Source organism: Bos grunniens, chromosome 19 (assembly GCF_055505025.1).
Source record: "Bos grunniens cultivar Pamir isolate PY7600 chromosome 19, Bosgru_T2T1.0, whole genome shotgun sequence".
NCBI lineage: Eukaryota > Metazoa > Chordata > Mammalia > Artiodactyla > Bovidae > Bos > Bos grunniens.
This window is the reverse complement of record NC_141183.1, coordinates 5,737,103-5,743,990: the sequence shown is the minus strand read 5'-3', so window position 1 is coordinate 5,743,990 and position 6,888 is coordinate 5,737,103.

Here is a 6,888-nt window from a genome sequence, read left to right as displayed (position 1 = left end):
CACCTGTACACACGGCTGTATTTAAAATGGGTAACCAACAAGGACCTCCTGTACAGCACACGGAAGTCTGCTCAATGTTACCTGGCAGCCTGGGTGGGAGGGGAGTTTGGGGGAGAATGGATACATGCATACGCATGACTGAGTCCTTCACTGCTCACGTGAAACTGCCACAGCGTGGTTAATCGGCTATACCCCAGTACAAAATAAAAAGTTTAAAGTTTGGAAAAGGGGCTTCCCTGGTGGTCCAGTGGTTGAGACTCCATGCTCCCAAAGCAGGGGGCGTGGGTTCAATCCCCGGTCAGGGAACTAAAATCCCACATGCCACACAGCACAACCAAAATAACAAAAATAATAATTTAAAAATATGAAGCTTGGAGAAAAAGAGAGAAATATAAAGTCTGGGGCCCTCTCCTAGATCCACAGAAAGAGAAACTTGGTGGGTGAGCCATCTGTGCGTTAACACAGGCCTAAAGGCGATGGCACCCCACTCAGTACTCGCCTGGAAAATCCCATGGATGGAGGAGCCTGGTGGGCTGCAGTCCATGGGGTCGCTAAGAGTCGGATATGACTGAGCGTCTTCACTTTCACTTTTCACTTTCATGCATTGGAGAAGGAAACGGCAACCCACTCCAGTGTTCTTGCCTGGAGAATCCCGGGGACAGGGGAGCCTGGTGGGCTGCCGTCTATGGGGTCACACAGAGTCGGACACGACTGGAGCAACTTAGCAGCAGCAGCAGCAGAGGTGATTCCAATGCTGCTAAACGTTGAGAACTCCTTGCCCTGGAAGCAGAGCCTGGGATAAGATTTTGTACAAGTGATCTCTCCAAGATATGCTGTCAGGAGGAGGTGTGAGGAGTGAGGAGGCACAATAAGGCAGAGCAAGAAACGAGGCTGAGAAGTGGGTTCAGCTGAGACGGTCTGCCTCCGTCTGCTCCCGGGGGAGCTCTGGAGCATAGACGCCAGCTGCGCACCCCCGTGTCGTGGGCCATTGGCTAAGGGACCCCCACCGAGGGCGGTGGAGGAAACTTTCCAGGCGTCTTCAAGTCCGTCCCTCCAGATGGCTGTGGGCAATTCTCTAAAGAAGGAGAAGTTGTGAGCTGGTAGCCACCAACGCTTCCAGTCCCCAGGGTGTGAGTCCAAGGCCTGGTGGAAGGCGTCTGGCTGTGGGACCAACAGCATCTCCGACCAAGGACCTGGAGCTTGTCTGTTTTTTTCGTCGCACGACAACACGGTGAGGCCGTGTAGGGTGGTTGTAAATGCACTGGGCAGGGACTTCCCTGGTGGCCCAGGGGTCGAGAGCCTGCCGGCCAATGCAGGAAGCATGGGTTCAATCCCCGAGCCAGGAAGACTCAACATGTCTTGGTGCAACTAAGCCCGTGCCCCACAAACAGGGAAGCCCACACGCTCTAGAGCCTGTGCTCTGCAACAGGAGAAGTCGCTGCAGTGAGAAGCCCGCACAGCCCAACTGGAGAGCAGCCCCTGCTCGCTGCAGCTAGAGAAAGCCACACACAGCAACGAAGATCCAGCGCAGCCAAAATATAAACAAATAAATTATTTAAATATATATAATATACATGTAAAGAAAACACACTGGGCAAAAAGTGAAACCATTGGATTTAAGCCTTGGCACCAAACTACATTTAGCTGCCCTTGTATTTAGCCCCATTTGTAATAGGGGTTATATACCACACCCTTAGGCTTTCCCAGGTGGCTCAGTGGTAAGGACTCTGCCTGCTAAGGCAGGAGGCTTGGGTTCAATCCCTGGTCCAGGAAGATCCCCTGGAGCGGGAAATGGCAACCGACTCCAGTATTCTTGTTTGGGAAATCCCATGGACAGAGGAGCCTGTAGAGTCACAAAAGAGTTGGACACTTGGCAATCGAAACAACAAAAACAACAAAAACAACAAAAACAAAAAAACAAAAAAAAAGAAATCCATGCTTCCACAGCTGGGAGTATCAAATTAGGTTAACATGTGTGCAAATGTTTTGTCAACTCTGAGGCATAGAGGATTATTACATATAGAATGCTTTCTGTTGAGTAGAAAAGAATTCCATCATTTAGCTTTGATGATAAGGATTTATTATAAAAGGAGAATTGCTGGGCTGCAAGGTTGAGTGTTTTTATCCTAACCAGGTATTGCCAACTGGCTCTCTAAAATGATCGTATCAGCTTCTGCTCTCACCAGCAGCAGCATACAAGAATGCCCATCTCCTTATCACATGGCCAGCCCTCCCTCATTTATTTTGGCCAGTCTGATGGCAAGGAGGGGGGCGCCTCTGCCTAGCGAGATGCAAGTTCAAGCACATTCTTCCCAGAATTCTTGTCAGAGATGAAAGTTGGAGATGAGCCAGATGTGCCTCGTTAAGGGAATGAATAAATAAATTACAATGTATTCATACAGTAGATGGCTGTCTAGATGTTAAAATGGATGAGCTGATACATAATATATATGCATACACACATATATATGACAACACTGAGTGAAAACCACGAGCAGTACAACATGATGTAGCAAATTATGTCATCTACACGCACTTTTGAAAACACATAAAACAATGCCATGGATTCTTTATGGATGCACACATTTGTAATAGAAATATAAAAAATATACACTGAATCCATGCCAGAATCATGATAGTAGTTACTTAGGGGAAGAAAGAGAGGGGGCTGGGTGGGAGAGGATGGGGGGAACACAGGGGGCTTTAATCTCATCTCCCAGTTTATATTCTTCAATGAAAGAGAAAGTGATCATAAAAAATGAAAAGCATACTCATCACTTGGTTAACCTGGCCCAGCAGATACCTGAATTCTTGCCTCCCAGCTATTGTATTTTCATTTTAATTATCGTTTTCATGGCTGAGGCTGAGCTTCTTTGAAGGGGACTGAGGGCGTGGCGACCCCCTCACCTCATTTTGCAGCGCTGCGTCGGTGGACACCCACGTGAAAAAACAGAAGTCATGAACTGGGCCCTCAGAGAGGTCATGGCCTGGTGAGGAAAACAGACTTAAACCGCGGTAAGTGCAAAGATAGGAAATTACAGGGTGCAGGGATAGAGTGAACGGGGAGGTTAAATTTAAATTGGGGGTTGGAAAGGGCATTTCTGAAAGACTGGCTTTAAAAGAGGCCTGGCGGGAAAGGGGGGTTAGCAGCAAGTGGCCGATGGGGGTTTTGGGAGATGGGCTGGATGAGGGGTCTTGGGAATGACGGGAGAAGCTTCCAGGCCCATCAGAGAAGACTTCGTTGGAAGGAAAGGAGGACGCCACTGGGGAGGGTCGCAGGGCAGAGCCTCGCAGAAGGATGCTCATGGCAAGAGACGGAGCTAAAGGCTTCAACAGGCCGCAGGCAGGCTGGAATGTGCAGGCCATGGGGAGGATGTTTTCCGGGTTAGTTTGAATTTTATGAATAATGGAGTATCTTCACAAGCAGGGTTTGTTTTTTTTGTTTTTTGTTTTTTTTGGCCTTATGAGTAACAAAATAACCTTGCAATTTGTTTGTATAACTTCATTGTAAAAATGTTCAAACACACAAAAGTAAAAGATCACAAGGAAACCCTGGGTACCCGGCTTCAACAGAACCAATCTCACCTCCCTGATCCGCGGGGTAGCACTTTGGAGAGAATCCGGCATAGCACATCATGTCACTTAGAAATATCACAAAACATACCGCTTAAAGGGGAGGACTTTCTTTTGGGAAAGAGAACCAAACCTACAATGTCCTATCTAAAAACTGAATAATAATTTCTGAATGAGTCTGTAAGCAGGAGAATCACATCGTGTGATTTACTTCTAAGAAAACATCGTGGGCGCCCTGTGCTGGAACGGAGCTGGGGGCTGGAGAAAGGGAGGCAAGGCATTAGGAGCCCACAGTAGAGGCCGAGGCGGGACCTGGTGGAGGCTGGACCAGGGCGGCGGAGGCGGACACAGAGACAGTGCGGACATTGGTGACCTGGGAGGTGGACGCAGAGACTCGGTGACGGATGGAGAGTGAGGATGAGACGGGGAGGTGCCCAGCTCTGACCCTGAGGCTCCCTCCCGAGCACCCAGGAGAGTGGAGGTGTGCCACTGAGTTGAGGACACTGGATGGTGAGTATGGGCAGGAGAAGGGGTGAAGAGTTCAGCTTTAAGGATCTCTGTCTGCGCCGAGGAGTAAGCTCAGAGAGGTGATGAAAGGTGCCGGTCATACGCCCAGACCCCTACTTCTCTGCCTCCTCCTCCCCCATCCCAAGGTGTCACAAAAGTCAACAGAAAGGCACGACCCAGAACGGCCACAGCCACCAGCCACGGCCAAGAAGGCCTTTCAGAAAAGTTTTTAAAGGCAGTGAGTCGACAGCCAGATTTCAAGGGGTTAAGGAAGGGAGATGTAGAAAGACACAGCAGAACTTGCTTGGCATGAATTCAGGAAATTTGGCAGGAAAAGGCAGTTGAGAAATGGGATGGTAACTGGAAGAGGCATAGGGTCAAGGGAAGCTTTTTCTCTTTGGGAATACCTGCTTCTATTTAAAGATGTTATGAAAAGACTCCGTGAAAAGAAAAGAAAGGAAAAAAACCCCAAGCATATCAGAGAGGGACAAGCGCATAAAGGAGGAGGCTCCCTTGGGAGCTAGGAAGTGTCTGACCTCAGAGAAGAGGGACACCTGACTTCTAAGCCTGGAGAGATGAGAGCACGGGGCCGGGGAGAGAGGCGCTGATGAGTGATGCACTTCGGGTGTGCAGCCTCCATCGTTCCCGTCAAACGTGAACTGAGAGTGAATTAAAGCAGCGTGTCTCAAAATGTGATGCACATACACGTCACCTAAGGATCTTTCAAAAATACAAATTCTGATTTAGTATGTCTGGGGTGAGGCCTGAGAATCCTCACGTCCAGGTGGTGCCCTTGTTCCTTGTCTTTGTAGTGTGTGTGTGTGTGTGTGTGCGCGCGCACGCACGCCCAGGTGTGTCTCACTCTTCGCAACCCTTATGGACTACAGCCCACCAGGCTCCACTGTCCATGGGGTTTCCCAGGCAAGAATACTGCGGTAGGTTGCCATTTCCTCCTCCAGAGAATCCTTCCCTGGTGCGATCAAGCCCTCATCTCCTGCTTTGCAGGCTGATTCTTTACCACTGAGCCATCAAGGAAGACCCTTGGTCTCTGTGTACAACATCCAGCTACTAAGAGTCTTAGGATGGGGGAACAGAGAACCACATGGAATAGAGGAAATTATCAAAAACTTAACGGAAGGAAACGTCCTTGAGCTGAAGGAAGGTCTCCAAAGAAAAAGGCTCACAAAACAGGATGAATGAAACAAGACAATCCAGAGTGAAACAGGACATGCTGGAGAAATTTCAGAATGAGGACCACAAGAAATTCTCTGCAGAGATAACCAACAGGTTGTCTGCAAAGCTAGGAGAATAAAGCTAGTGTCATATGTTTCATCAGAAATGCAGGGGCTCCGATACAGACAACGTTCTAAGGGAAGATTATTCTGAACTTGCATCTTAATACACCCAGCCCAACTATCACTCCAAGAGGCTACTCAGATCAAAAGCACGACTTACTCAACAAGAACCTGTGGGTTTGGCTTCTCAGCGCTGCTTCTCATTTCATCTTTCCGTGACTCTACCGGCAAAATGGCAGCATGGAACTCAGTCAAAACAAGGCAGTGAAAGGAGTTCAGATACACGGATCTGATTTTCTTTTTCAAAGAATTACTTTTGGCTGTGAGTCGGCTTTCTCCGGTTGTGATGAGCTGGCACTGTTCCTCATTGGGGTGCATGGGCTTCTCATTGCAGTGGCTTCTCTGGTTTCAGAGCACAGGCTCTTGAGCACAGGTTCAGTAGCTGTGGCACGGTGCACGGGCTTAGTTGCTCCTTGGCATGAGGGATCTTCCTGGACCAGCGATTGAACCCAGGTCCCCTGTACTGGCAGGTGGATTCCTAACCGCTGGACGACCAGGGAAGTCTTACTGATCTCATTTCCTGAATTTACCTAGAGGAAGTCAACTGAATGAGAGAGAGTAAAAAATGAGGGACAGTCATTTAGGAACGAGGGAGTAAGTTGTGTCATCAAGAGAGGCAAGGAGAGGATGATGGCAGAAACTTGAGCCAAAGAGGTCCGTCCACTCCTCTGTTGATGGACACTAGGGTTGCTTCCATGTCTTGGCTAAGATTAACAGTGCTGCAATGAAGATTGGGGTGTGTGTGTATCTTTTCGAATTAGAGTTTTCTCCAGATATACGCCCAGGAGTGGGATTGCAGGAAGTCATATAGTAACTCTTAGTTTTTTAAGGAACCTCCATACTGTTTTCCATGGTGGGCGTATCGCTGTATCAATTTACACCCCCACCAACAGCATAGGAAGGTTCCTTTTCTTCCATACCCTCTCCAGCATTTATTAATGTTATTTATAGGCTTTTTTTGATGACGGTCATCCCGACCAGGCTGAGGCGATCCCTCGTTGGAGTTCTGATTTGCATTTCACTAGCAATGAGTGATGCTGTTGTCTGGCGCACTCTTTATATTGTATCAACTCCTACCAGGTGCCATTTTTAGCCAGAGAGAAGACAGGTGTAGGGAGACTAGCAGCAGACCACATCCCTGAACTGCTGCCCTCAGATAGCTTCAGACAAGGTCAGGGAGGCAGGCTGAAAGCCAGGCCTGAGAGAAGAGGGTAAGAGCAGAGATGGACACTCTCAGAACCCCCAAATCTAGGACACATATGGAATGACGAATCATTTTCGAGTGAGCGTTGGCACATTTTTTCTGTAAATGGCCAGTTAGCGAATATAGCAGCTTCCCAGGTGGCCAGTGGTAAACTATCAGCCTGCAATGCAGGCAACGTGGGTTTGATCCCCGGGCTGGGGAGATTCCCCTGGAGGGGGAAACGGCAACCCACTCCAGTATTCTTGCCTG